Genomic DNA, 15226 nt, shown 5'->3' with positions numbered 1-15226 from the left:
GTGACAGTATATGCTGACTGCAGGAATTTGAATGAACACAGATCACAGCAGGAAGGGGATGGACCCAGAATGGAGAAATGCAGCTTTCAATGTCACTGGTTGCAGTCATTAAAAAATGTTTTCCTTATCATACCTTGAACTGTGCCTTTGGTTATTAAGGAAAATAACTTAAGAGATAATGATACAATGCAAAATATTTTGTGCTTTCTGACAGATAAATTGTCCTGGTTCTTGCCAGAACAGGGTTAACATTTTGCAATATCTAGGAGAGGGCATGGCTATGACCTGGATGTTATTTATTACCACCTTGCCTCATCGCTTCGGGCAGGGGAAAGGCACTCTCTTCAAGGAAGAAGAGGTTCCTTCAAACAAGTAAGGAAAAAATAGCAGAGAGAGCCATCTGGTGTAGTTTATTGTCTGGGGCTTTCCATGTAAATAGTTTCTTTTTCATATAACTTGAGAAATCAAGGCATGACTAGAAAGGAAAAGACAGGAAAGGAAACATAATGACATTAAGTGAAATTGGAAAACCCAAGAAATTCTGGAATGAAGTGAACCCAATGAAATGGATTGGAAGGGAAAGGAAGTGCATTGAATTGTGCCGAATCTTTTCACTGGTTTCACTTCATTTTAGAATATTTTGGGTTTTCCAATTTTCAGGTTTTTCTCATTAAGCTTTGAACAAGCTTGGCACTGCAGCTGAGGTGCCCATCCCCATGCATGGCCCTAATGTGAAAGCTGCTGTGGCAGAAATATTGTGGCCCTGCCATTATGCTCTTGGCATGCATTTTCCAGCCGCAATGTGCCTGGAGCTCTAGGCTGTCTTGCCCTCTCCAGCCTAACTGGAAACCAAATGGAATCTTGTCACTGGGCCTGAGATGCCCATAGCCATGGGTGGTGAAAAATTTGAAAGATGTAGGAGTAGTAATGTTGTGGCCCTGCTGAAATGGCCTTGGCATGCCTGTTCCAGCCACAGTGTCCCAGGAGCTGTAGGCTCTGCAGCTCTCTGAACCCTAAGCAGAACCCTAAGGGCAGCTTGTGGCTGCTTCTGAGATCCCCACCACTGTGGCTGGCCTGGATTCAGTAAGTGTAGATTTTCTCCAAAGTTTCACATTTAAGCTCTCTGTTTGGCTTTGCATTGCTTGTGGCATTTGAGGCAATGCCTCAGGCTTTGCAGACACATAGAATGATTAAAGAGTTAGAAATGCCTTTTAATTAATTTTTAATATTTTTAATGTAAAGGAGGAAGGGGAGAATAAACACAGAGAGGCAGTACTAAAAAGGTGAAATCCTCATTCTTTTCTTAGTTAGCTTCAGCTGTTATGTTTTCGAATTTCAATTGATTTAGCCTTTCTAGTTTTGTTAAGAACTGGCTTTGATACTTGGCTTTTTTCTTGCATGAGTGCTTCCAAACTTAGAGTAGTCTTGTCCCTGTGTGCTCTGGTCTCATCCAAAACTCAGAACTCGTGGTTAAGAAATCCCAGCCCAGAGTGGCTCAAAGAGTGTACTGGCCACTTATGGAAATAGTTAAAATAGTTTTCTAAGACTGCATCCATTAACACAAACTGATGTAATTTTTTTTGACATAACATCACCTCTTCTCCACCTCTTTTTCAATTTCAAAAATCTTGTCAGCCAGCATGAGTCTCCCCTATTCAGGTTAAATTCTTTAAGACCATTCAATGAAAGGTCCTGTTCTTTTCCAGAAATGCCATTTAAATTTATTTAGTGAATGAGCTTAAAGGTTTTTCTTTAGGATTGCAATACTTAATCACCATTTTATGCTGAGAAATGTTAGTGGAGTTAATGAACGGCTCAGTATAATATTCAATTAAGCAAACATACCAGTTTCTCTTTTATTTGCTACCAATCTAACTGGAGTTTTGTTTTCCTTCCAGATTGAATTCACGTAATCATCAATTGTATTTTCTTTGCATACACTTAGAATAATAATAAAGGGAGGGGGAGCAAACTAAGTCTTCTAAATTGTATTCAAAATGCAAGTTGTAGATCTTATGTGGTTGCTACAATACACGTAGATGCTGTGAGGCTGTCCAACTGTCACATAATTTTTTGTTAATAATTCAAAATACTCTGTGCATGTCTCAATAGGATTGCTTTTTTCTGAGGGGTGAGGAAGTGGGGAGTAGCTGTTTAGTAGGACCAGAATTAACTTCTTCCTTTTCTTGATGGTTTCTGAGGCAGTAGTTTGGCTACAGCTACTGGCATGGGTAGGGTCTGCTGGTCCTTCTAACAGCATTTGTGTATTTTGCAGGTCTGAGGTTTATCTGCTTTGATCACTCACAGGATTGACTGGATTGCCTCTCTTGGAACTGGGACAGAGCCCTTCCCAGGCAGAATGCCTGGGGTTTTGCCCATGTGTGAGATCCACTTGAAAAAAAAAAAGGAACTTTACAAGGCAAATTCCTGTCCCTAGCTGGGTTAAGGACTGCAGCAATTCACTTGAGCTTTTCTGATTTATTTCTATGCCATGTTACAGAAATTCAGGTCCTGGCTGAATTTGGGTATTAGATACCTATGCAGTAGCTCTTTTTTACTTTGTTTCACTTTTTTTATCTAGTTGAGACCTACTCCTTGCAATCATTTTTGTCACAGCTTCCCCTCCCTGTGGATGTTTGCTGCCCTGTCTGTAATGCAGTTGGACTTGAGTTTTCTATGACCAGTCAGTCATAATTGCCCTTCATTACTTGAGGCCACCAGAATACCCCTCCAAAATATATATAATTGCGCTCAGATTTAATCTGCTTTTTTTTCCTGGTCATTAAGTACCTTACACCAAAATAGTCTGAAAAGGAAATTCTGTGACATCCATGAGTAGCCTCTTATTACCGTTCTTCCAGTCTTTCAGTTCATAGCACAGAAAGCCAATATGAATTAGTTTTTCAGATGTGATGGTAAGATGCAGTATTTAGAGTTTTACTAACACATAGTATTTATGAAGCCTATATTCTCTCTTCCTGCTTTCTAATGGTCACTTCTGACTCTGTGTACATCAGATTTATTGTTTTCTTTCCCAAATATAGTCAAGTGGCAAATTTCATTGAGCTATAAGCCAGTAAAGTGTATATATGTGCATAAATATACTTTAATATTTTTCCTGTGCTGTATTAATGAAATGCCTGGGTCAAATCATCAGCTTGCTTCCTGAAATATTTAAAAGTAGAGGGCAGTGACTATTTCTCAACTCTAGGGAATTACCCCAATAATTCAAGTTTAATTATTTGCTCTATTAGAGATAATTGACAATGAACATATATGAAAAATAAAACACCCGTTCTTGTATTTTATAATTTGCTTATTAAATTGGGCAGTTAAAATAATGAAGACTTTTTTCTTCAAGAGATTCATTCTTCAAGTATTTTGTCATGGAAACAATTTAAAGGCTGTTTCCTAAAAAATTTACACTTGCAGAATTGTTGCATGCACATCACAAAGAGAGAAACTGGGAGTTCAGTATTAAAAACAAAAAAAGTTTCCTGTTGTCCCACATTAAAGGGCAGCAGCTTCTGCTTAAAATGAGCCTACTTTTTGTTTTCTTTATACACAATTAGAGGATCTACTATAAAAACTGATGGATGTGTATTTGTCAGAAAGGATCTGGTCTTTCATTAATTTGAACACAGAGAGATTTTGGAAGGACACACTGATGATTTTCCAAGAGCATCTTTTTCTTTAACAGTTTGAGGTGAAACAGGAAATCAGCCCAAATTCTTCTGTGTTTTCTGCTATCTTATTAGTAGCATATGAGCTTCTTGTCAAATTTTCCAATTTTATGTATGAATCCCTGCATTTCAATTTTTAACTTGCCTATTATTTGATGATGCATGTGATGTTCACTGAGATTCCTTGTATTTCTTTTGAAGCAGCTGACCCACTTGTCCCTCTTCATCCTGACAGCTGTAGTAAAAACAACACTACTGGGCAAGAGGATGCACTTTTTTTAAATCTTGCTGCTTGACTTTCAGGCAAAGTAAACATCTGTGCCACCCAAGTTTATCACGGAGCATCTCACTAAGTCTTGTGGAGGAGTTGCACCTGTGGAAAGAACAGATGACTTCTTTACAATGTGTAACCACCATGCAGATAAAAAGTGGATTTGTGCCCTCAGAGGTTACCAGGCTTTGTTTTATCCTGCAGCTGTACTTAGGAAAAGATAACAATCATGCTTAGCTATGGACTCCTCCTGTGAATGGGAATAGTTCACCCATGTCAAAAACTTCTTTGCTGTGAGGGTGACTGAGCAATGGAGCAGATGGCCCAGAGAGGTTGTGGAGTCTCTTTCTCTGGAAATATTCAGAAGCAATCTGGACACAATCCTGAGTAAGGTGGTCTATTGGTCCCTCCTTGAGCAGGAAGGTTGGGCTAGGCTGGTTGGACCTTCACTGGTCCTTTCCAATCATACCTATTCTGTGATTCTGTGAGCTATCTGAAGTGCCTTTCTCAAAATACTCAGTGCTTAAATGGCTCAATATTATTCTCCATGGAGTACTAGAGGTTATACCCACATGGTAGTCTTTCTGGAGGAAAACTGCATGACTCCAGTGAAATATTTAGTGAGTAAAGAAAGAATACTATAAAGTGTGTCTAGCCTAAATCTCGAGGTCAACCTCTCTGCTGGCAGAAATCTGAAAGCTCTTTGGAAAGTCTGTTGCTGAAGACACTCCAGCAACCAGATACCAGTGGGTTGCAGCTGTTGTGCCCAGATTCAGGTGTGTTGTGCTGAATGGAGACTTAGAAAATTTGAGTCATAGAGTTCTCATGGGTGGAGGAAGAAACCTCTCAGAGGGAATTACTAGAAATACTGTAATTTCCTCATTACCAAAGAAGAAGAAGAAGAAAAAAAAAGCTGCTAGTTTGTTCACTGCTGTCTGGTTTTTTTTGACTAATCTGTCCACTAAACACAATTGCATTTTCACAGTGTTTCTCCACCTGCAGTGCAGGCCCACGTGCATCTTTGCTGTGCAAATCCAGGCTTCCTGGGTACAATAGCACTGCCAACATCCCCTTGAAAAAGATGGTTAACTGTGACAAAGAAAAGCTCTGCAAGTTCACAGTTGTTGAGTTCAGCTAACCTCTGTCATATCCACTTGGTGCTGCCTGGTTCACTTCATATAAAGGTGGGTTACAGCAATAACTTGAAGAAGCAAATCCTCTCATGTCTGATATGCTCCCAAACAGCTGACTGCTTACTCTTGAAGTAAATTCTCTGTTCACAAAGCCATTAACTTATTAGTAAGTAAAGGTCACCATATCTTGGCTGATCACTCTCTTGATACGGTTTTGTGGTTTGTTGTGCAGAGTGTTCCCAGAGTTTAATAATTCAGGGTTTTTTCTTCTCTATTTAAAGGTTTTATTTAAAGCTCATTGCCATACAGTTCTTTGTAGATCTTGCAAATAAAAAAGTAATGATCATCCCAACAAAAAAACAATTAGGTGCCAAAATACATCACAGGACAGCAACAACAGAAAATATATTGTCTGAGGGAAAGATAAGGGAAAACGTTTGTAACTGCAAAAAATTATTTGTTGCTTATTTTGTTTTGGAAAAGTCTTGTGTTAGCTTTACCTCAAACCTGACACAAACAAATCACTGCATGACATGTTCATAAAAGGAGTGCAATTAAAGAGATGGTGAAACTTCAATTTATGGTGTTCAAAAACTGTGAAAAGAATTTCCCTCTTTTCCTGCATAAGGCAAAAAGAAAGGGAAAGAAAAAAACAAATCAGAAGAGTTTTATAAGGGTCATAATTGCTGCTTGTGCTGAAAATGTGTGCAATTCTGTCTAAAAAATTTGGCTGCTCCTGGCATTTGTTTGGGGATCTCTAACTCACGTGGTGAAAAGCATCTACCTTATCCCTGCATCTTCTTCCATTTCCATTCTGTTTGGTCAGTGTCTCCTTGCTGCCACCACTTCTGCCTAGGTGTCAAGGACGGTGACGTGTAAAGGTCCTTTTTGTCATTACTGAGAAAAGGTGTGCATGTGTGTGTGAAAACAGGAGACACAGCTTAAAATCAGACCGAAGCCCAGGGACGTAGTCTTGAGAAAAACCTAGAGAGAATTTCTCTGGGTGAAGAAAGAGGGCTGGATCTGTAAGTAGAGAAATGCCACATGGTTTTTTTAGTCTGGAAAAAAAAAAAAAACAACCAAAAACCCCACAAAAACAAACAAACAAACAAGCAAACAAACCCAACAGAGAAGTGCTAATTTTTTAAAGCAAATTTACAAAGGGCTTTCAGTGAAACTTCAGACAGCAGCATTTTGGGTCTACATTGATGGTAAAAAATGCAGAGGGACAAATGCTGGAAGAGTTCATCTCAGAGGTGTGGTAGGAAAGAACCCACAGAGTGCTACCAACCCCTGAATTTTCTTTATCCAACACAAGTGCTGTGATCACAGAGCCACTGAATATTCATGGTAGTTGCTGGGTCTTGTGATTTTCTTAGAGGTCATTGCACTATTCTCCCTTAGAAAGGAACAACTGCTGAGAAAACTAACTTCCTCATAATTGAGAATTGTTGTCTGATGAGCCAGGCTGCTGTTTATTGCTGTCTGACTCCTGTTGTATCCAGGGAAACTGCCTTTTCTCTCTTTTGCTGGTACATAGCACGGCAGTATAGTGACAGTGGATGTTGACACTAACTTCTCCTAAGTGACTTTGACTCCACTTTAAATTTTACTTGCCAGCCTGCAAGAGAAAAGTAATTATTTTTCTTGATTTCTCCTTCTTTGTGTCTTTTACTGTTTGCTTTCGGATTTGTATGTATTTTTCTTCGTGAATCCATGGATGGGTATGGTAGAACCATGGTCCTTGCCTTTTCCCATGGAAAAATCCAGAAAATCCTGGGTGAACTATGAGGATGTACCTTTTCTGGGCAATGCCTAGCAGACAAAATCCAGCAAAAAGGATTTATGTTGAGGCCATTTATTTTGACACGGCTGTTACTCTTCCTCTGTGGCATCAGTGCACCATCAAACATAATTTTTGCTTCAGAATGTGTACAAACTAAATATTTTTACTGGGGGAAGTGTTCTACTTTTAATACAGATGTCCTCCAGGATCAGTGAAATAGAAGCTGTTCCCCTCCTGACAAGCTGACTTGGGAAATACCTTTGAAATCTGTTTTTTAATGCTTTCCTGTGAGTAACAGGTTTCTGTGATTGCATTGTTTCTGTCTGTCAGGCTTTTGTTGGCTAACATCCACTTAACCTGGCAGAGATGTGGAAATCTCAAAATAGCCACATTCCTGGGGGTTCTATGAAAATGCCAAGTGGATGGAAAGGGCCCAACAGTGTCTGAACTGAAAGCTTTTGATAAATTGAGATGGATCCAGGCTGAGCTACCCCATGCCTTGACTTACATGAGTTAACTGTGTGGCTCTCAGCCATCTTGGGCCCTTTATGGAGATGTTGCAGGGCTTGTGGGGAGGTAGAGGTGTGACACTGGAGAACTTTTGGGGGCAGAAACCACAAACCCATGGGCAGCCAGCAGTGGGACCCTTCTGCTGCTTATGGAAGCAGTCATTTTTGAACAGACATGGAAATAGCTTTGCAGTGTGTTGTAAAGCCTTGTCACATGGTTTATGCTTTGCTGACCATTTGTTTGGGGTTTTCTTCAATTGTTTTCCCTTGCCTTTCACCCCAGTTCTTGTTTAAAGCTGCAAGCATTGTTTCTGCCTTCTTCACCTTAAACATTCTTGAAGCCAGGCGAGATAATGTGAAAAGCAAAATCCTTTCAAATAATCTGTGAAGGTGAGTCTGGAAAGTATCAGTGACTATAGCTGGCTAGTGTCACAGCACAGCTGATGTCAGGCGGAGAAGATAGCAACTGTGTTTAATCATGGATGTGAATACTTATTTAGATAGGTGTTCCGAATTTTGAGGTGACATCAACCTGTGTATACGTATATATAATGTGTGGTTACAAAGTGGACACACAACATACTCTGTATCAACAGGGTCCAAAAGCAGAAAAAACCAAAAAGGAAAATATATATGGGGATCTTCTAAATGCCCTGCCTGTAACTATTTCTTTTTATCTTCCTTACTAAAGTAACAAGTAGGTGACTGTCATAAACACTAGCAATCAATGCAAACACATTTGGGAAAGGATCTTGCACACAGAGAGGTTTAGTTCACTTTGGACTGAAAAGAGGCAATTCAGAATTTGAGACCCTCTCTTCTTCAAACAGGTGTTTGGTGTATGCAGGTATTTACGTTGGAATGTCTGAATCTGGAGCTGACTCCTACATTCAAATCCCAGCACCCTAAGCCAAGGTCTTAATGAATTTACTCCATAGTCATGTGTTGTAACCTCTTAGCTTTTTTATGACTACAAAAGAAGTTCTCTAATTAGCAGGTATCAAACTGTCTGGAGCTTTATATTGCAAAGCCAACACTTTAAACAATACCTATGTAGCACTCACATGTTTGTAGAAATGAAGTAACATGAAGATCCGCTGGATCTTCCCGTGTGAACACTCAGAGGCTCTGCCAGTAGGAGCCAAATTTAAGAGATGTTAGATGGATCTGTTCTGCACATAAAATAGTTTGCACTGAAACACTATTTTCATGGTTTCAATTGATTCAAATCTGGTTAATTACCATTGCTCTGTGCCATAAGCCTTTGCTGTTGCTGGGTATACGTTTTCTCTGGCATTAGCTCACTCATTTCCCTGTCATTTTTCTTACAACCATAGAATCTGTTTCCTGCTTTGTTATCCTGGAGATGCTCTACATAACAGAGCTGCCTTAAGCCATTTCAGCTAAGATTAAAAAGTTATGTTATAGCAAACTGTCAGAGTGAGAATGAGGCAAACGAGCTTTTAATGACAAGCATTAAAAACTCCCACAAGAATATACAAGGCCTTCTTCTGGGGACTTGAGATAGTACTAAAGTATCAATGCTGGTTTTGGGACTTAAGAAATTTCTACTGTCTTTCTTACTCATGAGGAATGAAACTGAGACCTGGGCAGCACTTAAACATAGTCTTTGTGTACATGCTATGAAATCCTGTCCCCAGCAAAGTCAATGGCCATCTTACCACTTATTTTTAAAGAAAGAAAACATGACAGCACCCTACTACCATGGCCTTTATGTATCATACTTCCTAGTAGGCTTTGTGCTTTCTGATTCTTCATATGGCAGTTCTGGCATGAACTTTTAACAAGGCCACTGGCAAGGCAGAGAGCAGCCTTACAAAGAGATCAAAGTACAAGGAGTCTCCCAGCTTCTGGAACCAAATACAATCAGCAAATGCCAGTGGAAATCTTCAAAAGGTTTAGCAAGTGAGACATTTAAGGGACACATGTAGTGATTGATTTGTTCGGTATTTTCACCCTTTTCCTTTTATCTCTGACACTTTTCTCTCTTACATGGGGTAGAGGGAAAGAATAGCAGTCACATGTCTGTATGGGTAGCACAGGGAAGCTGATGTTCATTACTAACATTGTCAGACTGACTTTTGGAAAAGGACTAAAGTCTGGGTGCCCCCATGCTTTTTCTTTGTTTTACATTGCTGCTTGGTGGGTGAGATACTTAAATAATTGGCTTTACTATCCAAGTGTTGGAATACATTGCTTTCAGAGAATAACCCTTCCAAGTTAGCTAGACAAAGGTCAAGGATCCTGATATCACTAGTTGCTTTTGAAAACACGGACCTCTACCCTTTCAAAAAAATGGCTAGAAACAACTTGTAGGAATGGAGACCAGTGGTCCTGACATGTGAGGAACCTGGGGCTTCCATCCCTATTGCACCCGGTGTGATCAGTTAGAAAGCAAAAGCAAGAAGGGACGTGGTGAATTTTTTTTCCTTTAGCAACTGTTGTATGAAGCCCCTCCTGTCTCCGTCTCCGTAGGAGAGACAGAGATGCAGCGGGAGCCCAGGATAATCTCAGGGCAACTGCTCCCTCTGCAGGAAAAAGGCTGGAGGGCTCCAGTCCGCAGGGCTGGGTGAGAAACGGTGCGGCGTGCACTGAAACATGAGTGAATATGGGGGGCATAACACGATGTGACGAGTGACGATGACATGACCAACACATGAGGTTGTCCATGCATCTTCAGAATTTGCTGGAGGTGAGGTCTGAAGCCTCTGTGAACAGCAGGTCTGTCTGAAGGGGCGGCAAGCAGAAACAGCTCTATTCAAAAAGCATACTAGTATGGATTATTAAGCGCTGCTCTGCTCCTTTCTGCTTAGCCCAACCACACTGGTCTCTGAAGTCTGCTGTATGGTATTTTATCTGTGCTGGGAAAGATTTTCTTAGACCTTTTCAAGGGTTGACAACTTTGGCTGTTAAGTCAGGGTGATCTGTGTTTTACTGAACTCAGGCATAGTGTCTAGCTGTTAATCTCTGAATGTGGTCACATGCTTTCTGCCCCTGCTAAAAATAATTCAGAGTTGGCCCAGTCCTGAAATTTTAAGTCAGTTGTTGGACATAAGCATGTTTCTCTTTTTAACAGAGATTGTCTGGGCAGAAGTCGGTGTTTTTTATATTGTCTATGTAAAAATAATTCATGGGTGGTTTATGGTCCATTTGATAGTAAAATGATATTTAATATGGAATTTTAATTTTACAGCATGGAGCAAAAGCTCTCCATCTCCTCAGTTTTGTTAATAAACATTTTATGAACTTCATGAATGTATGTCTAGAGCAGATACTAAAAGTTCAAACATATGAATGAACCAAGTTTAAAAAAAAATTCCTAAATACTTGTTTGGCTAATTTACTATTTAAGTACTACACATACAACCTTCCATACAAGCCAAAATAGAAATGGGTTTTGTCTCCAGATTTGCTTCCAATCCCCTGGTTTTGTCAGATATTAGGAATTTTTCTGAATGATTTGCTAAATAGTGGCTGTTCTTCTAGATTCTGTTCTGTTCTATATTCCCCTATTGCTCATTAAAGTAGACTAAATAAATGCAATCATGTTTTCTGGCCTTGACTATATGAATCAGTTTTTAAAAAAATACCCCAAACCAGTACACACCACTGATCCCAAATGTTTGTCTATTAAGTTACTTCTACAAAAAAGATTATATGTCTTATCAGTTTCTGATTATGACATACTGAATAATTATACATATTAACTCACAGGTGGCTATTCAGGAAGATAAACGATTTATTTTTTTTAGGAAAAAAAAAGGGGCAATTTAACTGGCTTATCTGATCTTCTCCATAATCAGGAAGGAAAGCTGGGAACTGATGTTTGGGATCTTGTGAAGGTATTCTCGACATTTACAGTAAGAATATTTTAGTTACTCAATTTAGGTTAAAAGCTGAAATTCCTTGCAGAGCCATGGCAAGAGTTAACTCCAGAGAGTAATTTGAACTACTGGGATTGCATATACATTTGCCTCTCTCTTTAGATGCTTTCCAGATGCTTTTCTTCCTTCACTGATTGAGGAGTCAGGACTCTCCAGCTAGGCCTTTAAAGTTAGATGATGTAATGTCAGGAGACGTTTCTGAGGTACGGGACAGTTTTGGTATAACTCTACTCACGATTCACAAAGGCAGGCTGCTACTGCTCCTTCTCACCTCTGAAAAAAAGAAGTAAAAATACAATAAATTGTGTTTAAAAAGCTTTTAAAATAATATAAATATACATAATTATGCATACATGGAACTACTTCTGCAGAAATATTAGACTGAAAGGAAAATGAGTACTATCATTTTTGAGGTAATCCACAACATGGAGTTCTCTTCATAAACTATCCAGACTCCAACTTAGAATGATTAGGGGAAAAATGCCTTTTCTTCTTGGAGAGATTTCTTTTGATACTTGAAGGAGGTAAGAAGCAAATTTTCTGTTGATGTTTCATTTCCCCCTTTGGTACACAGAACTGAAGGCTTCAAGCAATCCAAGCCATAGCAAGCCCAGCAGCTGAATGAGGGTCATCACTGCAAGTTATCCCTTTTGTTTTAGGGCACTTGCAAATGGATGAAGAGCACAAAAGGATTTGGTCTATTTGGGAGCATGCAGAGGGCACTGCTTACAGTGGTGGGTTGGAGCACTTGTTTCTGCTTTTAATTTTCCACTTCAAAGTAATCATCACCAGCGTTAAACACAATGATTTCAGTTGCTGCTTTGGCTGTAAGATCCTGGATATCTCCTTTGTCTCCTTTCCCATCTCCTTCTTGAGATTTCTCCTGTAGTGATCTCAGGTGTTAAAGTTTGAAAGACAGCAAATTTACTAAGATTGCAGACCAGAGAAATCTGTGCACATTACTTTGCACATGTTTTGAACCAGGTAATAGCTAATCTCTTTGGGGGTGGGACTGAAGACATTTCCGATTTTTAATTGTCCTTTACTATTATTTTGTCATTATTAATCAAATTATTCACACTCACTAATAATCTTTTGATGTTATTTGGGAATAGCCTACCCTCTTAAATCTTCATGTTTGGAGCAAGCAATTCAATATGGTATGTATGGTTTATATTTAAATTCTGTATTGGTTTATTAGCAAAAGAAACCTGAAAATGTGGAAGGTATCTTTTCAGCTTTTTACCAGCTAGGCTAGTGATTTAATGCCTTAGAAAGCCTCGAGCAGCCTCGAGAGGTAGCACGGACGATCTAGCACTTTAATAGCTCTAAAATCGGTACCTGTATCAGCTGCAAAGCAAATACCATCAGCAGAAGCAAAGAGGGAGAAATATAGCTCCCTGCCCGCTCAATTCCCTGCAGTTAGAAGCTTTCAAATGAGACAGACAACAAGAGGTGCTCACAGGAAGATAGCTGAGCCAAGAGAGGGCACGGCCTCCCTCGATCCTCTCTTTTATTCGGAGAAGGGGAAAGGGGAGGACTGGGGGCAGACCCGGGGTGAGCGGCCAATCGGACACTGCTAAAGAGTCTGAGTTACTTTTGGTTTTGCCCCGCTTAGAACAAAGGAGCTCGGAGCACATGGCAGGAGCACGTGTCTTTGGGAGGGGGAGAGGAAGCTCAGAGCAGGCAGCAACATGAAAAACCTTCTCTGGCAAAACCAGGAGTTGCCATGAAGTTTTTAGAAGGATATTAGAAATTAACTTTTCATTTGTTTGTCTTTACATGGATATATCCTAGGGAATTTTTTAATTAATGAGTAAGGTACTAATCATTGCTAAACATGTTAGATTTTATGCTGTAGTAAAGGAAAGCTTAATACACAGCTCCCTCAAAGTGACTGCAAATATTTTCACTGATTTCAGTAAGACTGAAATCAACATCTTACCTCAGCAAGGCTGAAGGTACGAAACACCTCTTTACTCTCCAGGCTGTGGACAGCTTGTTTTCCTTACCTTCATTTGGCACATTTTAGATATTAAGGTTAGTTGTCTTTTTGTTTAATGTAAGTTTTTTTTGCAGGCCCCCTGTCTTAGGCTGCCACAGTGCTGGGGAATATGCCATTTGCTTAAAACCCATCTATTTCTGTAGATGTCTTAAAGCAAAGCCAACCATACCCTTCCCTTTTTTCAAAGTCTAAATTCTGAGAGAGTAGATCTGAGTCAAAAAGTTTCCTTTAAATCCTTGCCATAACCCACCTTGTCCCACTTTGTACAAATTTGATTTTTAATGACTTCTCCTTGTTTAGGCACTGGCTGTCTGTGGGTGAACTTTCTGACAGCTGGTGAAGAATAATGGGATATCTCTGCGTTTCTGCTGCAAAGCTGTTTTCAAGAAGACTCTCAGTACAGCAGAGTCTTTTTGTCTTTCTGCTCTTTCAGGCTGATTTAAGTCAGTCTGTCTCTACATGGTTTTTTTGTCCAGCCTTAGAAACAATGTGTTTATTTTCCACAGTCTTTTTGCTTTATTTGCAGTGGTGCTGTTTAATCTGTGTCTTAGGGTGAGGGGGGACCTCCATGTGTGGTTTCCAATGGGTCTGAAAAAGGAAACTAAGAAAAGCAGTGGGTGTAAATCTAGACTGTGACTGTCACTTCTTTGGAATCTTTTTAAAATCAACATATGAAGAAAATTTCAAACCACTACTCAGTGCAATACTCATGTTACAGCCATGTTTTCTGCATGGGTAGAAATGACGTAAAACCCTAACAAGCAACTGCCTATGCTCTGAATTTTTCTGCACAGAGCTGGACTCTGATCCTACTGTCCTAGATGGGCCTGCAGCATCCATATCTGCCAAGCACTAGTACCAAGTAACTGCCAGGGATTCATTACTGCTGGATACAGATGTGGGGGAAATGAGTGGCACATAAACATATGAAATAAATATCCTGAGCCACAATATCCTGCAGAGTATATATTGGCTCCTTATTGCAGTGGATTTTAGGGTATGAACTGTATACTGACACTTTTTTTGAGTATCAGCTGCAAGTTGAATGTAATCCATATTCAGCATTCTGAATCTCCATTGGATTGCTGTGCTTTCAACATAATAAATTGACCATAGTTGCAGTAACCCTAAGAACCATTTAAGAACCTCTTCAGTATGTAAAATAACTCATGCTGGTGTTAGGTTTCGTATGGTTTTGTTTTGTAAATGCTTTGGAGGGTTTGGGTTTCTCCTGTGTCCTTGGCTGTCACTGAGAATTAAATACAGAATGCTTTAAACTGCTCTTGTAACGGATACATTGTAATTTCTGGGTTGTAATTCATGCCATTGACCATTCTGCATCAAGTAAAAACACAAAATGATGTGCGAGATCAGAGCTGGGAGCTGAAAGTGTGTGAGAAAGTATCTTCACAGGCTGTCAGGCAGCCTAGTGTCAAAAATGTAGTATCCTGCCATGTTGGCTTGTCTATTGCTTTGCTTATTATATACATATTGAAGGTGTTTTCCTTTTGCTCTGCACGATGCAATTTCTGCATGCGATCCAAAGGCAAGAGAGACTGGGAAAGAAAAATCATCATTGTGCACCTTTTTGTTCTGCAGATCTCCAAAGCTCTTACAAAAGCTGCTGCCAGAATAGGGAAGGACCATTTGTTAAATGTCTGTATGTCTCAGCTGCCATCATAAGTACTTGCAAATATCAGCACTATGGCCTTGAGGTGACAAGTGAGCAAAGATTGAATGATATTTTATGAAATTATTTATTTTCACTAAGCTGGGTCCATGTCATGTTTTTTTGAAGGATGGACAGCAACATTCAGAATTACACTTCTCTAAATTAAAATAAGGCTATCAGAAGAATAATTTCCTGACTTTGTACTGCAAAGCCTAGATTGATAAGTTATGTACTGCTTTTGAGTTATTTTGCTTAGTATATA

The 15226-nt window shown here is 39.6% G+C and overlaps 1 long non-coding RNA gene across 1 annotated transcript; it reads right to left on the bottom strand.

Moving 5' to 3' along the window:
* Window positions 1-11197: 11197 nt before the first annotated feature.
* LOC138118637 (uncharacterized) lies at window positions 11198-12722 on the bottom strand. Its single transcript, XR_011155238.1, has 3 exons — window positions 12629-12722; window positions 12018-12180; window positions 11198-11560 (listed from the first exon to the last, which is right to left on the bottom strand). It is a non-coding gene; the product is annotated as an uncharacterized lncRNA (long non-coding RNA).
* Between the last annotated feature and the right edge of the window lie 2504 nt (window positions 12723-15226).

Source organism: Aphelocoma coerulescens, chromosome 1 (assembly GCF_041296385.1).
Source record: "Aphelocoma coerulescens isolate FSJ_1873_10779 chromosome 1, UR_Acoe_1.0, whole genome shotgun sequence".
Lineage (NCBI taxonomy): Eukaryota > Metazoa > Chordata > Aves > Passeriformes > Corvidae > Aphelocoma > Aphelocoma coerulescens.
Note: the sequence above shows the minus strand (reverse complement) of the source record. Positions and strands in the feature narration are given on the sequence as shown.